Source organism: Uranotaenia lowii, chromosome 2 (assembly GCF_029784155.1).
Source record: "Uranotaenia lowii strain MFRU-FL chromosome 2, ASM2978415v1, whole genome shotgun sequence".
Classification (NCBI taxonomy): Eukaryota; Metazoa; Arthropoda; class Insecta; order Diptera; family Culicidae; genus Uranotaenia; species Uranotaenia lowii.
In genome coordinates, this window is record NC_073692.1 from 410,714,759 (window position 1) to 410,731,876 (window position 17,118).

At 27.4% G+C, this 17,118-nt stretch overlaps 2 protein-coding genes across 2 annotated transcripts in view; both read left to right on the plus strand.

Annotated features, from left to right (window-relative positions):
* Positions 1 to 17,118, plus strand: part of LOC129743386 (pyruvate dehydrogenase E1 component subunit beta, mitochondrial-like) — a 49,250-nt gene that overhangs the window by 26,011 nt on the left and 6,121 nt on the right. The gene's annotated exons all lie outside the window — the stretch shown is intronic.
* The window catches only part of LOC129748687 (solute carrier family 26 member 10-like), a 52,376-nt gene continuing 46,601 nt past the window's right edge, over positions 11,344 to 17,118 (plus strand). The window contains exon 1 of the mRNA XM_055743368.1: positions 11,344 to 11,785. The gene's annotated coding sequence lies outside the window, so the exon portion shown is untranslated. The remainder of the gene's footprint in view (positions 11,786 to 17,118) is intronic.

Below are 17,118 nucleotides of genomic sequence, written 5' to 3' on the forward strand. Positions count from 1 at the left end.
GACGAAAAATGACAGATTCAAATGACAAAAATGACAAAAATGACAAAAATGACAAAAATGACAAAAATGACAAAAATGACAAAAATGAATGACAAAAATGACAAAAATGACAAAATGACAAAAATGACAAAAATGACAAAAATGACAAAAAATGACAAAAATGACAAAAATGACAAAAATGACAAAAATGACAAAAATGACAAAAATGACAAAAATGACAAAAATGACAAAAATGACAAAAATGACAAAAATGACAAAAATGACAAAAATGACAAAAATGACAAAAATGACAAAAATGACAAAAATGACAAAAATGACAAAAATGACAAAAATGACAAAAATGACAAAAATGACAAAAATGACAAAAATGACAAAAAATGACAAAAATGACAAAAATGACAAAAATGACAAAAATGACAAAAATGACAAAAATGACAAAAATGACAAAAATGACAAAAATGACAAAATGACAAAAATGACAAAAATGACAAAAATGACAAAAATGACAAAAATGACAAAAATGACAAAAATGACAAAAATGACAAAAATGACAAAAATGACAAAAATGACAAAAATGACAAAAATGACAAAAATGACAAAAATGACAAAAATGACAAAAATGACAAAAATGACAAAAATGACAAAAATGACAAAAATGACAAAAATGACAAAAATGACAAAAATGACAAAAATGACAAAAATGACAAAAATGACAAAAATGACAAAAATGACAAAAATGACAAAAATGACAAAAATGACAAAAATGACAAAAATGACAAAAATGACAAAAATGACAAAAATGACAAAATGACAAAAATGACAAAAATGACAAAAATGACAAAAATGACAAAAATGACAAAAATGACAAAAATGACAAAAATGACAAAAATGACAAAAATGACAAAAATGACAAAAATGACAAAAATGACAAAAATGACAAAAATGACAAAAATGACAAAAATGACAAAAATGACAAAAATGACAAAAATGACAAAAATGACAAAAATGACAAAAATGACAAAAATGACAAAAATGACAAAATGACAAAAATGACAAAAATGACAAAAATGACAAAAATGACAAAAATGACAAAAATGACAAAAATGACAAAAATGACAAAAATGACAAAAATGACAAAAATGACAAAAATGACAAAAATGACAAAAATGACAAAAATGACAAAAATGACAAAAATGACAAAAATGACAAAAATGACAAAAATGACAAAAATGACAAAAATGACAAAAATGACAAAAATGACAAAAATGACAAAAATGACAAAAATGACAAAAATGACAAAAATGACAAAAATGACAAAAATGACAAAAATGACAAAATGACAAAAATGACAAAATGACAAAAATGACAAAAATGACAAAAATGACAAAAATGACAAAAATGACAAAAATGACAAAAATGACAAAAATGACAAAAATGACAAAAATGACAAAAATGACAAAAATGATAAAAATGACAAAAATGACAAAAATGAGAAAAATGATTAAATTGACAAAAATGACAAAAATGACAAAAATGACGAAAATGACAAAAATGACAAAAATGATTAAATTGACAAAAATGACAAAAATGACAAAAATGACAAAAATGACAAAAATGAAAAAAATGACAAAAAGGACAAAAATGACAAAAATGACAAAAATGACAAAAATGACAAAAATGACAAAAATGACAAAAATGACAAAAATGACAAAAATGACAAAAATGACAAAAATGACAAAAATGACAAAAATGATAAAAATGACAAAAATGACAAAAATGACAAAAATGACAAAAATGACAAAAATGATTAAATTGACAAAAATGACAAAAATGACAAAAATGACAAAAATGACAAAAATGACAAAAATGACAAAAATGATTAAATTGACAAAAATGACAAAAATGATAAAAATGACAAAAATGACAAAAATGACAAAAATGATTAAATTGACAAAAATGACAAAAATGACAAAAATGACAAAAATGACAAAAATGACAAAAATGACAAAAATGAAAAAAATGACAAAAAGGACAAAAATGACAAAAATGACAAAAATGACAAAAATGACAAAAATGACAAAAATGACAAAAATGACAAAAATGACAAAAATGACAAAAATGACAAAAATGACAAAAATGACAAAATGACAAAAATGACAAAAATGACAAAAATGACAAAAATGACAAAAATGACAAAAATGACAAAAATGACAAAAATGACAAAAATGACAAAAATGACAAAAATGACAAAAATGACAAAAATGACAAAAATGACAAAAATGACAAAAATGACAAAAATGACAAAAATGACAAAAATGACAAAAATGACAAAAATGACAAAAATGACAAAAATGACAAAAATGACAAAAATGACAAAAATGACAAAAATGACAAAAATGATAAAAATGACAAAAATGACAAAAATGACAAAAATGACAAAAATGATTAAATTGACAAAAATGACAAAAATGACAAAAATGACAAAAATGACAAAAATGAAAAAAATGACAAAAAGGACAAAAATGACAAAAATGACAAAAATGACAAAAATCACAAAAATGACAAAAATCACAAAAATGACAAAAATGACAAGAATGACAAAAATGACAAAAATGACAAAAATGACAAAAATGACAAAAATGACAAAAATGACAAAAATGACAAAAATGACAAAAATGACAAAAATGACAAAAATGACAAAAATGACAAAAATGACAAAAATGACAAAAATGACAAAAATGACAAAAATGACAAAAATGACAAAAATGACAAAAAATGACAAAAATGACAAAAATGACAAAAATGACAAAAATGACAAAAATGACAAAAATGACAAAAATGACAAAAATGACAAAAATGACAAAAATGACAAAAATGACAAAAATGACAAAAATGACAAAAATGACAAAAATGACAAAAATGACAAAAATGACAAAAATGACAAAAATGACAAAAATGACAAAATGACAAAAATGACAAAAATGACAAAAATGACAAAAATGACAAAAATGACAAAAATGACAAAAATGACAAAAATGACAAAAATGACAAAAATGACGAAAATGACAAAAATGACAAAAATGACGAAAATGACGAAAATGACGAAAATGACGAAAATGACGAAAATGACGAAAATGACGAAAATGACAAAAATGACAAAAATGACAAAAATGACAAAAATGACAAAAATGACAAAAATGACAAAAATGACAAAAATGACAAAAATGACAAAAATGACAAAAATGACAAAAATGACAAAAATGACAAAAATGACAAAAATGACAAAAATGACAAAAATGACAAAAATGACAAAAATGACAAAAATGACAAAAATGACAAAAATGACAAAAATGACAAAAATGACAAAAATGACAAAAATGACAAAAATGACAAAAATGACAAAAATGACAAAAATGACAAAAATGACAAAAATGACAAAAATGACAAAAATGACAAAAATGACAAAAATGACAAAAATGACAAAAATGACAAAAATGACAAAAATGACAAAAATGACAAAAATGACAAAAATGACAAAAATGACAAAAATGACGAAAATGACAAAAATGACAAAAATGACAAAAATGACGAAAATGACGAAAATGACGAAAATGACGAAAATGACGAAAATGACGAAAATGACGAAAACGACAAAAATGACAAAAATGACAAAAATGACAAAAATGACAAAAATGACAAAAATGACAAAAATGACAAAAATGACAAAAATGACAAAAATGACAAAAATGACAAAAATGACAAAAATGACAAAAATGACAAAAATGACAAAAATGACAAAAATGACAAAAATGACAAAAATGACAAAAATGACAAAAATGACAAAAATGACAAAAATGATAAAAATGACAAAAATGACAAAAATGACAAAAATGACAAAAATGACAAAAATGACAAAAATGACAAAAATGACAAAAATGACAAAAATGACAAAAATGACAAAAATGACACAAATGATAAAAATGACAAAAATGACAAAAATGACAAAAATGACAAAAATGACAAAATTGACAAAAATGACAAAAATGACAAAAATGACAAAAATGACAAAAATGACAAAAATGACAAAAATGACAAAAATGACAAAAATGACAAAAATGACAAAAATGACAAAAATGACAAAAATGACAAAAATGACAAAAATTACAAAAATGACAAAAATGACAAAAATGACAAAAATGACAAAAATGATTAAATTGACAAAATGACAAAAATGACAAAAATGAAAAAAATGACAAAAAGGACAAAAATGACAAAAATGACAAAAATGACAAAAATGACAAAAATGACAAGAATGACAAAAATGACAAAAATGACAAAAATGACAAAAATGACAAAAATGACAAAAATGACAAAAATGACAAAAATGACAAAAATGACAAAAATGACAAAAATGACAAAAATGACAAAAATGACAAAAATGACAAAAATGACAAAAATGACAAAAATGACAAAAATGACAAAAATGACAAAAATGACAAAAATGACAAAAATGACAAAAATGACAAAAATGACAAAAATGACAAAAATGACAAAAATGACAAAAATGACAAAATGACAAAAATGACAAAAATGACAAAAATGACAAAAATGACAAAAATGACAAAAATGACAAAAATGACAAAAATGACAAAAATGACAAAAATGACAAAAATGACAAAAATGACAAAAATGACAAAAATGACAAAAATGACAAAAATGACAAAAATGACAAAAATGACAAAAATGACAAAAATGACAAAAATGACAAAAATGACAAAAATGACAAAAATGACAAAAATGACAAAAATGACAAAAATGACAAAAATGACAAAAATGACAAAAATGACAAAAATGACAAAAATGACAAAAATGACAAAAATGACAAAAATGACAAAAATGACAAAAATGACAAAAATGACAAAAATGACAAAAATGACAAAAATGACAAAAATGACAAAAATGACAAAAATGACAAAAATGACAAAAATGACAAAAATGACAAAAATGACAAAAATGACAAAAATGACAAAAATGACAGAAATGACAAAAATGACAAAAATGACAAAAATGACGAAAATGACAAAAATGACAAAAATGACAAAAATGACAAAAATGACAAAAATGACGAAAATGACGAAAATGACAAAAATGACAAAAATGACAAAAATGACAAAAATGACAAAAATGACAAAAATGACAAAAATGACAAAAATGACAAAAATGACAAAAATGACAAAAATGACAAAAATGACAAAAATGACAAAAATGACAAAAATGACAAAAATGACAAAAATGACAAAAATGACAAAAATGACAAAAATGACAAAAATGACAAAAATGACAAAAATGACAAAAATGACAAAAATGACAAAAATGACAAAAATGACAAAAATGACAAAAATGACAAAAATGACAAAAATGACAAAAATGACAAAAATGACAAAAATGACAAAAATGACAAAAATGACAAAAATGACAAAAATGACAAAAATGACAAAAATGACAAAAATGACAAAAATGACAAAAATGACAAAAATGACAAAATGACAAAAATGACAAAAATGACAAAAATGACAAAAATGACAAAAATGACAAAAATGACAAAAATGACAAAAATGACAAAAATGACAAAAATGACAAAAATGACAAAAATGACAAAAATGACAAAAATGACAAAAATGACAAAAATGACAAAAATGACAAAAATGACAAAAATGACAAAAATGACAAAAATGACAAAAATGACAAAAATGACAAAAATGACAAATATGACAAAAATGACAAAAATGACAAAAATGACAAAAATGACAAAAATGACAAAAATGACAAAAATGACAAAAATGACAAAAATGACAAAAATGACAAAAATGACAAAAATGACAAAAATGACAAAAATGACAAAAATGACAAAAATGACAAAAATGACAAAAATGACAAAAATGACAAAAATGACAAAAATGACAAAAATGACAAAAATGACAAAATGACAAAAATGACAAAAATGACAAAAATGACAAAAAATGACAAAAATGACAAAAATGACAAAAATGACAAAATGACAAAAATGACAAAAATGACAAAAATGACAAAAATGACAAAAATGACAAAAATGACAAAATGACAAAAATGACAAAAATGACAAAAATGACAAAAATGACAAAAATGACAAAAATGACAAAAATGACAAAAATGACAAAAATGACAAAAATGACAAAAATGACAAAAATGACAAAAATGACAAAAATGACAAAAATGACAAAAATGACAAAAATGACAAAAATGACAAAAATGACAAAAATGACAAAAATGACAAAAATGACAAAAATGACAAAAATGACAAAAATGACAAAAATGACAAAAATGACAAAAATGACAAAAATGACAAAAATGACAAAAATGACAAAAATGACAAAAATGACAAAAATGACAAAAATGACAAAAATGACAAAAATGACAAAAATGACAAAAATGACAAAAATGACAAAAATGACAAAAATGACAAAAATGACAAAAATGACGAAAAATGACAAAAATGACAAAAATGACAAAAATGACAAAAATGACAAAAATGACAAAAATGACAAAAATGACAAAAATGACAAAAATGACAAAAATGACAAAAATGACAAAAATGACAAAAATGACAAAAATGACAAAAATGACAAAAATGACAAAAATGACAAAAATGACAAAAATGACAAAAATGACAAAAATGACAAAAATGACAAAAATGACAAAAATGACAAAAATGACAAAAATGACAAAAATGACAAAAATGACAAAAATGACAAAAATGACAAAAATGACAAAATGACAAAAATGACAAAAATGACAAAAATGACAAAAATGACAAAAATGACAAAAATGACAAAAATGACAAAATGACAAAATGACAAAAATGACAAAAATGACAAAAATGACAAAAATGACAAAAATGACAAAAATGACAAAAATGACAAAAATGACAAAAATGACAAAAATGACAAAAATGACAAAAATGACAAAAATGACAAAAATGACAAAAATGACAAAAATGACAAAAATGACAAAAATGACAAAAATGACAAAAATGACAAAAATGACAAAAATGACAAAAATGACAAAATGACAAAAATGACAAAAATGACAAAAATGACAAAAATGACAAAAATGACAAAAATGACAAAAATGACAAAAATGACAAAAATGACAAAAATGACAAAAATGACAAAAATGACAAAAATGACAAAAATGACAAAAATGACAAAAATGACAAAAATGACAAAAATGACAAAAATGACAAAATGACAAAAATGACAAAAATGACAAAAATGACAAAAATGACAAAAATGACAAAAATGACAAAAATGACAAAAATGACAAAAATGACAAAAATGACAAAAATGACAAAAATGACAAAAATGACAAAAATGACAAAAATGACAAAAATGACAAAAATGACAAAAATGACAAAAATGACAAAAATGACAAAAATGACAAAAATGACAAAAATGACAAAAATGACAAAAATGACAAAAATGACAAAAATGACAAAAATGACAAAAATGACAAAAATGACGAAAATGACAAAAATGACAAAAATGACAAAAATGACCAAAATGACAAAAATGACAAAAATGACAAAAATGACAAAAATGACAAAAATGACAAAAATGACAAAAATGACAAAAATGACAAAAATGACAAAAATGACAAAAATGACAAAAATGACAAAAATGACAAAAATGACAAAAATGACAAAAATGACAAAAATGACAAAAATGACAAAAATGACAAAAATGACAAAAATGACAAAAATGACAAAAATGACAAAAATGACAAAAATGACAAAAATGACAAAAATGACAAAAATGACAAAAATGACAAAAATGACAAAAATGACAAAAATGACAAAAATGACAAAAATGACAGAAATGACAAAAATGACAAAAATGACAAAAATGACAAAAATGACGAAAATGACAAAAATGACAAAAATGACAAAAATGACAAAAATGACAAAAATGACGAAAATGACGAAAATGACAAAAATGACAAAAATGACAAAAATGACAAAAATGACAAAAATGACAAAAATGACAAAAATGACAAAAATGACAAAAATGACAAAAATGACAAAAATGACAAAAATGACAAAAATGACAAAAATGACAAAAATGACAAAAATGACAAAAATGACAAAAATGACAAAAATGACAAAAATGACAAAAATGACAAAATGACAAAAATGACAAAAATGACAAAAATGACAAAAATGACAAAAATGACAAAAATGACAAAAATGACAAAAATGACAAAAATGACAAAAATGACAAAAATGACAAAAATGACAAAAATGACAAAAATGACAAAAATGACAAAAATGACAAAAATGACAAAAATGACAAAAATGACAAAAATGACAAAAATGACAAAAATGACAAAAATGACAAAAATGACAAAAATGACAAAATGACAAAAATGACAAAAATGACAAAAATGACAAAAATGACAAAAATGACAAAAATGACAAAAATGACAAAAATGACAAAAATGACAAAAATGACAAAAATGACAAAAATGACAAAAATGACAAAAATGACAAAAATGACAAAAATGACAAAAATGACAAAAATGACAAAAATGACAAAAATGACAAAAATGACAAAAATGACAAAAATGACAAAAATGACAAAAATGACAAAAATGACAAAAATGACAAAAATGACAAAAATGACAAAAATGACAAAAATGACAAAAATGACAAAAATGACAAAAATGACAAAAATGACAAAAATGACAAAAATGACAAAAATGACAAAAATGACAAAAATGACAAAAATGACAAAAATGACAAAAATGACAAAAATGACAAAAATGACAAAAATGACAAAAATGACAAAAATGACAAAAATGACAAAAATGACAAAAATGACAAAAATGACAAAAATGACAAAAATGACAAAAATGACAAAAATGACAAAAATGACAAAAATGACAAAAATGACAAAAATGACAAAAATGACAAAAATGACAAAAATGACAAAAATGACAAAAATGACAAAAATGACAAAAATGACAAAAATGACAAAAATGACAAAAATGACAAAAATGACAAAAATGACAAAAATGACAAAAATGACAAAAATGACAAAAATGACAAAAATGACAAAAATGACAAAAATGACAAAAATGACAAAAATGACAAAAATGACAAAAATGACAAAAATGACAAAAATGACAAAAATGACAAAAATGACAAAAATGACAAAAATGAAAAAAATGACAAAAATGACAAAATGACAAAAATGACAAAAATGACAAAAATGACAAAAATGACAAAAATGACAAAAATGACAAAAATGACAAAAATGACAAAAATGACAAAAATGACAAAAATGACAAAAATGACAAAAATGACAAAAATGACAAAAATGACAAAAATGACAAAAATGACAAAAATGACAAAAATGACAAAAATGACAAAAATGACAAAAATGACAAAAATGACAAAAATGACAAAAATGACAAAAATGACAAAAATGACAAAAATGACAAAAAGGACAAAAATGACAAAAATGACAAAAATGACAAAAATGACAAAAACGACAAAAATGACAAAAATGACAAAAATGACAAAAATGACAAAAATGACAAAAATGACAAAAATGACAAAAATGAAAAAAGGGACAAGTAAGTTAGTTAGTAAGTAAGTAAGTAAGTAAGTAAGTAAGTAAGTAAGTAAGTAAGTAAGTAAGTTAGTAAGTAAGTAAGTAAGTAAGTAAGTAAGTAAGTAAGTAAGTAAGTAAGTAAGTAAGTAAGTAAGTAAGTAAGTAAGTAAGTAAGTAAGTAAGTAAGTTTGTAAGTATGTTAGTAAGTATGTAAGTAAGGAAGCTAGTATGTAAATAAGTATATAAGTAATTAAGTAAGTAAGTAAGTAAGTAAGTAAGTAAGTAAGTAAGTAAGTAAGTAAGTAAGTAAGTAAGTAAGTAAGTAAATACGAAAGGTGTTTTTAATGCAAACAGATAACTTTCTGATTTCAGTGCGTAAATACTTATTGAAACAACTTCAAATTTTCTTGAGTGTTTCAAGCTACATGAAAACGCCTAAGTTTATACTATTTATCATACTTAATCTAATATTTTCCATACAGCATTGATTTTGAATGAGGAAGAAACGATTCGAAAAAATTAATTAAAAATTTACGTCTGAGTCACTAACACTAACAATAACAGGTTCAGCTACCCTCCCGTTTGCATCTACCAGAAACATATTCGCGATATTTTGGGCCCACGTTTCAGCTTAGCCGGCGAGGCTCGTAGGCTTAATCATTTCGCGGTCAAGACCGTGGCACCTAAAGTGGCACTGGCACGACGTAGGACAACGACGATGGTTAACCGCAGAAAAGAAAAACCGGGTCCTATGCTGCTGGCTCAACACGGATCCGATCAGCCAAGCCAATATTAAACTGGCTTAACGCTGAGGCGAGAGAACAGAAACAGAAATGATCCATTCTCTTGGTCTGGTTTGTACTCCGCTGCTTCTGCGGGCTTTATCATGCTGCTGCTGCAGGACAGATGAAGGAGGGCTCGTGAGGGAAGGAGAAACCGCGTGGCAGATAATCCGGCCCCTCGAATATTGGCAAAAACATGTTGTGGCACTCGACGAACAATATGTATATCCTGTTTATGGGGAGTGAACTTTGAAACAGCAATTTTGCAAAGTAAGAAATTAAGAATGGTATGACAAAATTTAATCAACATTTAGGCGTTTTATTGATGACTTGGACGGTTCAAATTCTAATTTTAAATTTCAAACTAGAACTTGTTGAGTTATTTGTCGCTGCAGAAACATCAATTTAAAGGAAAAAGTGGTTCCAGTAAACAACTATTTTGAGACCCTGGCTCGATTTCAGATTTCTGTTTCGGTTTCAATCGTCAAAGAGTGGCAGTTTGCCGGTTTTCACCCAGTTGTAGATAGGTACTTCGTCCATTTATGACTTGTTTATACGGAGTACTCGAACTCACCAGCAGCACCGGTTCTTCTGCGGGGAGGTGTCGCCGTTTTGGGGTCCGGTTCCAACTGTGTGTTTTGTTTCTCACATGATTCTTGCTTCTTTTTTAAATTTTAAAAAAAATTTTGCGTCCGTTTCGATTAAGTCTGCGTGCGGGTCTAAGGCTTCTGCTAGCTGGACCCCAACTAAGTGGTTAAAGTTTGGGAGAGACTTAAGCTACTCCGGACTGAGCGATCAGTTGGATTTTAAATTTCGTCTCGAACGGTTTGTTTCTGGTGAAAGAGGGGACGGTTTCAATTTTTATGCTTGAAATTGTGGGAATCTTGTGTTCATATCTACTTAAGTTTTTAACTCCCTGAAAAAAAAGTCAAGCAATGGAATGTGGAAAGTTCTGGAAAATTGAAGAAAAAACATATGTCCCAGCTGATCAGCTGGTCTGAGATTATCTGGAAAGCGTGGCTTAGTTTAGCTTATTTCCAGTCGTTCTGGTATTGGAGTATTGAACCCAAGAGAAAGAATTGAGTTGTTGTCGTTTGTTTTGTTTTCTTTCGAAAAGTGCTTGATAAGTGTTTCGTGCAATTCGTTTTTGCGATTCTGAGAAGCGTGCAATTTCGTTTCGGTTTCGGTTGATAATTTCATAGTCCAGTGACCAGAAGGGCAGCGATTAAGTTTGCCCAAGTTTATGGCTACACAGTCAATAGTGGAAGCTCGAATTTAGTAAAAGCGGAACACAATTTTTCGTTTAGCTGAATGTGATTGTTGATTGCAAGTGCACTGGTTGAAATTGCACAGGTAAGAATTTCATATTGAGTTATCCATAATTTTTTGAGCAAAAGCAGAGTTTATTAAAGTTTGAAGAAAAAAATTAGATGGACGACAAAACTTGTGAAAAATGGACTTTAGACAGAGTCTAGCTAAAAAAATGTTTCTAGTTCTAAAAGTTATAAAAATTGTCCTAAAAATGAAAAATTGGTGTAAAAAAGACTTAGTACCAAATTTGTATGAAAAATTTGAAGCTTGTGAAATGTTATGCGCTGCAGACTTAAATTGATCCTAGGCCCCTAGTACAAGGTCTCATGCCAATTTTGGGCCAGATCGGATCACGGGAAAGGGTCGCTCAACGAGCCTAAAGCTTGTATGGGATTTCTAGGGAAGAATGACAAATATTTCATCTGCATCATCATCATCGACTTATGATGAAAACGTTATTAAACTTCAAAAATGGGGTAATGCTGCGTCAAAACGTTTGAAGCAGTGTCTCTCATTAATAGTGATGAATACTTATCACCCTTAAAAAAGAAAACTATTTTTTGAAGCTTAATATCTTTTGTGTCTTAACTTGATTCGAAGTGCAGTCTTCGGGTGAAATATTTGTCATAGTTGAGACTTTAAGAAAAACCATTTAAAAAACAAATCGGCCGAAGGGGACCAAAGTTATTCATGAAAAACTGGATTTTCGTGTTCCTCTCGAACAAAATGTCCCAAAACCCCATACAAACTTTAGACTCGTTGAGCGGCCTTTTTTCCGTGGTCCGATCTGGCCCAAATTTGGCATGAGACATTGTACCCTAGGCCTAGGATCATCAATTTAAGCCTACAGCGCATAACTTTTTCAAATATTGGGTCATTTGTGGCACTGTAATGTACATACATCACTTTTTTCGTCAAAAAAGGTGTTAGAATTGCCCGCAACACCTTTTAGATATAATTATCATGGAAATGACCATAAATTTGATCCTAGTATAAGGTTGCCAGATTGTCCTTTTTACCCGAGTTTGCCAGGATATTTAATACAAAATTTGGAAAGAATCCGTCCTGGTTGCTCGAATTTTATTGAAAAAGCCCAGATTTTGCCCGAATTCAAATTTCGCATAATTATTATGAAATTACAATATCATTGCATTTTAATCGAATAATTAAAAAAAATCAAGATTAGAAAAGGTAGAAAAACTCCCATCTTCCAAAATTTGTATTTTGGTCTTGCAATCTTGCGGATATTTGAATTTTTTTTTCGAAATTAACATAAAATACTTCAAACTTTATTTTTTCCCCCCTTCGGGTTTTTGGAAATTTCGAAGGGCGGGGGGGGGGGGGGGGGGGTCTGACAAAAGAAGGAATTGATATTTGTTCCAGCCTTATGGGTTTTGACAAAATTTGGCCGGATATTACCTGTACTTTTAGTTGTCAATTTTGGAATCAAATCACCAGATTTTGCCAGATTTTTATACAAAATCTCCCGGATTTGTCCGGCCCGGATACGTCCTGCCAACCTTAATCAAGTATCAGTTAAAATTAACTGTCAAAATTATGTTCAACATTTTGTTTGAATTTATTCGTCGATTTCAGCAAAATTGTCCTTAAAATTTTTCACCTAACCAGTCACTGTCAATACTTTAGTCATATTCTGTCGTAAAAATGGCTCCATTTTTGCTACTTCCAAATTTGCATTCAAATTCGAAACGGACGTTAAAAAAGTGGTAGAAAAGGTTTATCATTACTGTCATAAAATCTATGGTCCAAATTTTGATTAGAATTGTCTTTAATATTTCCATCATAACTATCCTAGAAAGCCTTAAAAATTTCTCTTCAAATCGTTGTCAAAATTGTCTACCAAATTTATTTCAAAATATCCGTAAAATTTCTTCGTCAAAATTGTCGATAAAAGTGATCTTAAAACTTGAGTCAACATTAATGTTTACCAGAGCCGGAATAATTCGATAGTATTCTTATAAACAGTCTACTCAACCAAAAGGCTTATTCAAAACAAACAATCAGCAGCAGTCTTTTGTCCAAATCCAATTAAAAAATCAGCAGAAACAGCCTTCAAAATCTGCGCTTCTAAAGCCAATCTGTCTCATTCTACCGGAAGGCCAAATCAAAACAATCAGCAGCAGCAGCCTTAAAAATCTGCGCTTCCAACGCCAATTCCGTCTTATTCTACCGGAAGGTCAAATCAAAATAATTAGCAGCAGCAGCCTTAAATATCTGCGCTTTCAACGCCATTTCCGTCTTATTTCACCGGAAGGTCAAATCAATATAATCAGCAGCAGCAGCCTTAAATATCTATGCGCTTCAACCGTCAATTCCATCTTATTCCACCGGAAGGCCAAATCAAAACAATCAGCAGCAGTAGCCTTCCATATCTGCGCTTCTAACGCCAATTCCGTCTTATTCCACCGGAATGCCAAATCAAAATAATCAGCAACGAATTTGTTCGTAGCAGCAGCCTTCAAAATCTGTGCTCCCTGTGCCAATCCGTCTTTCATACCGGAGTCCGAATCAGAAATAAATTTTTCGTAGCCGAGGCATTTGACAATCTGCGCTCTCTGCCCTTATTCTACCAACCACTCCATTGCAATGGCGACAATGCATTGTCGTGATTTTACGAATCTCAATTCAGAGATTCACGCAGACAAGTCTGTCGCTTACAAGAACAGATCAATGACTGACTTTGTTTTGTTTGTTTGCCTAGTGTTGCCAAAATAGCAAACCTTGCTATAGAAATTTATTTCATTTTATTTATTTTCAGTGTTGCAGAATAAAACTATTATTTTCTTATATTTTTAATTAAACTTGATTTATTCTCTGCATATCCTTCATCTCTACCCTACAATCAAGGTCAATAGTTTCACTAAAATTGGCTCTGAATTTATCAGCAAGTGCAAGTGACAAATTGTCCCTATAATTGTTAAAATTAAATTAATTGTTGAAGCGATATTTTTTTATCCAAAGGTTCCATAGAACTGCAATTAGATTTGTTCTCCACAATACTGCCAAAAATTGAGATTAAAATTGTCAGCAAAATTATCCTGAATATTTTATTATACATTGGTTGAGAGAATTTTTAACTCGGATTTCTTGACAAAATGGAAATATAAATAATCGTCGTCGTTACTTTCTTAAATTATGTTCTAAACAAAGAAAAATACTCTCGTAAGTTTCTTAGATAAATTTGCATCTAAATTGTTGTCAATATTCTCGAAAAAATGATGGTTGAAAATTCCTTTTACAATTTGAAGCCAAAATATTAATAGAGCTAGGTTTTTTTTTAAATTTCTTGTTGTTGAAAAAGTAATTGAAATATCACATCTTGTTAAGATAATAAACTTACGTCAATTTGTAAACATTTCCAATACTCAAAAAAACAAAACTGTTCAAATTGTCAATACAAGAAAAGTGACAGAAAAAATTAAAATGATAAAAAAATGGTTGTCCTTAACCTGTTTTGTTAAAATTTTTGTCAAAAGTATCTTTCAAATTGTTATGCAAGTTCTTCATAACATTTTGTAAAAATCGTAGGAAAATTTACTTGTCAAAATTTCATCAAAATAATAGTCAAAATAGTCTGTAAATAATCTCAAAACTTAACCGTCGAAATTGCCTTTGAAATAGTTTTAGAAAAAATTTTGAAATTTCATTTTCAAATTATCGACAATTTTTTTTTTAAATTTAATTTGGCGTTGAAATGATCGTTCAATTTATATGTAAAAGTTCGTCGTTTCGAAAGGTTTTGAAAATTGTCAGAATCGTCAAAATTGTCAAAATTGTCAAAATATTCAAAATTGTCAAAATATTCAAAATTGTCAAAATGATCAAAATTGTCAAAATTGTCAAAATTGTCAAAATTGTCAAAATTGTCAAAATTGTCAAAATTGTCAAAATTGTCAAAATTGTCAAAATTGTCAAAATTGTCAAAATTGTCAAAATTGTCAAAATTGTCAAAATTGTCAAAATTGTCAAAATTGTCAAAATTGTCAAAATTGTCAAAATTGTCAATATTGTCAAAATTGTCAAAATTGTCAAAATTTTCGAAATTGTCGAAATTGTCAAAATTGTCAAAATTGTCAAAATTATCAAAATTGACAAAATTATCAAAATTGTCAAAATTGTCAAAATTGTCAAAATTGTCAAAATTGTCAAAATTGTCAAAATTGTCAAAATTGTCAAAATTGGCAAAATTGTCAAAATTGTCAAAATTGTCAAAATTGTCAAAATTGTCAAAATTGTCAAAATTGTCAAAATTGTCAAAATTGTCAAAATTGTCAAAATTGTCAAAATTGTCAAAATTGTCAAAATTGTCAAAATTGTCAAAATTGTCAAAATTGTCAAAATTGTCAAAATTGTCAAAATTGTCAAAATTGTCAAAATTGTCAAAATTGTCAAAATTGTCAAAATTGTCAAAATTGTCAAAATTGTCAAAATTGTCAAAATTGTCAAAATTGTCAAAATTGTCAAAATTGTCAAAATTGTCAAAATTGTCAAAATTGTCAAAATTGTCAAAATTGTCAAAATTGTCAAAATTGTCAAAATTGTTAAAATTGTCAAAATTGTTAAAATTGTCAAAATTGTTAAAATTGTCGAAATTGTCAAAATTGTCAAAATTGTCAAAATTGTCACAATTGTCAAAATTGTCAAAATTGTCAAAATTGTCAAAATTGTCAAAATTGTCAAAATTGTCAAAATTCTGGAAAATTATCAAAATTGTCTTTTGTCTTATTTTTCAAAATTCTTCACCCATTTGAAATATTTACTGAGTAACATTTGGGAACGGGGATTTGAAACAGGTTTTAAAAATTCTTCAGAAAGAAAAAAAAAGCAGCTCACAAGAATTTATATTTGAACTGAAGAATTTGAGATTTCAGGTGTTGTTGCCTGTTGGGATCCAAGATTTGATCATTTCCCTGAATAAAAATCACATCACATTTGGACACCAACTCCGGACGAGAGGAATTCGTAGAAAAACAATTTGAAGTCACTTTTTAGGATAATAAATTATGTCCAAGAGGAGCCTGTCTGTACACATGTCAGAGCCTGCTGCGATTAAGAAAACAACAACAACTTCTACCAGCCAGCAGATTAAGCCAGATATGGTCGAGAGATGAAGGAGCAGAAAAAAAACTTGCAGATTCATTCGTTATTTTACGCAAATAATCTGGAAAGTCTCGTGACTCTCCGACAAAACAGGGTAAACAGGTTTGTTCCACCCCACATGAGAAGGTAGGTGCCTTCGCGGATGGTTGTTTTTCTGTTCAGTCAGGCCGGTGCCAACTTTGGGTGAAGGATTTTTTTTTGCGAATATCTGGACCCACTTTCGAAATGGGTGTATGAGGTTCAATGATGCTTCA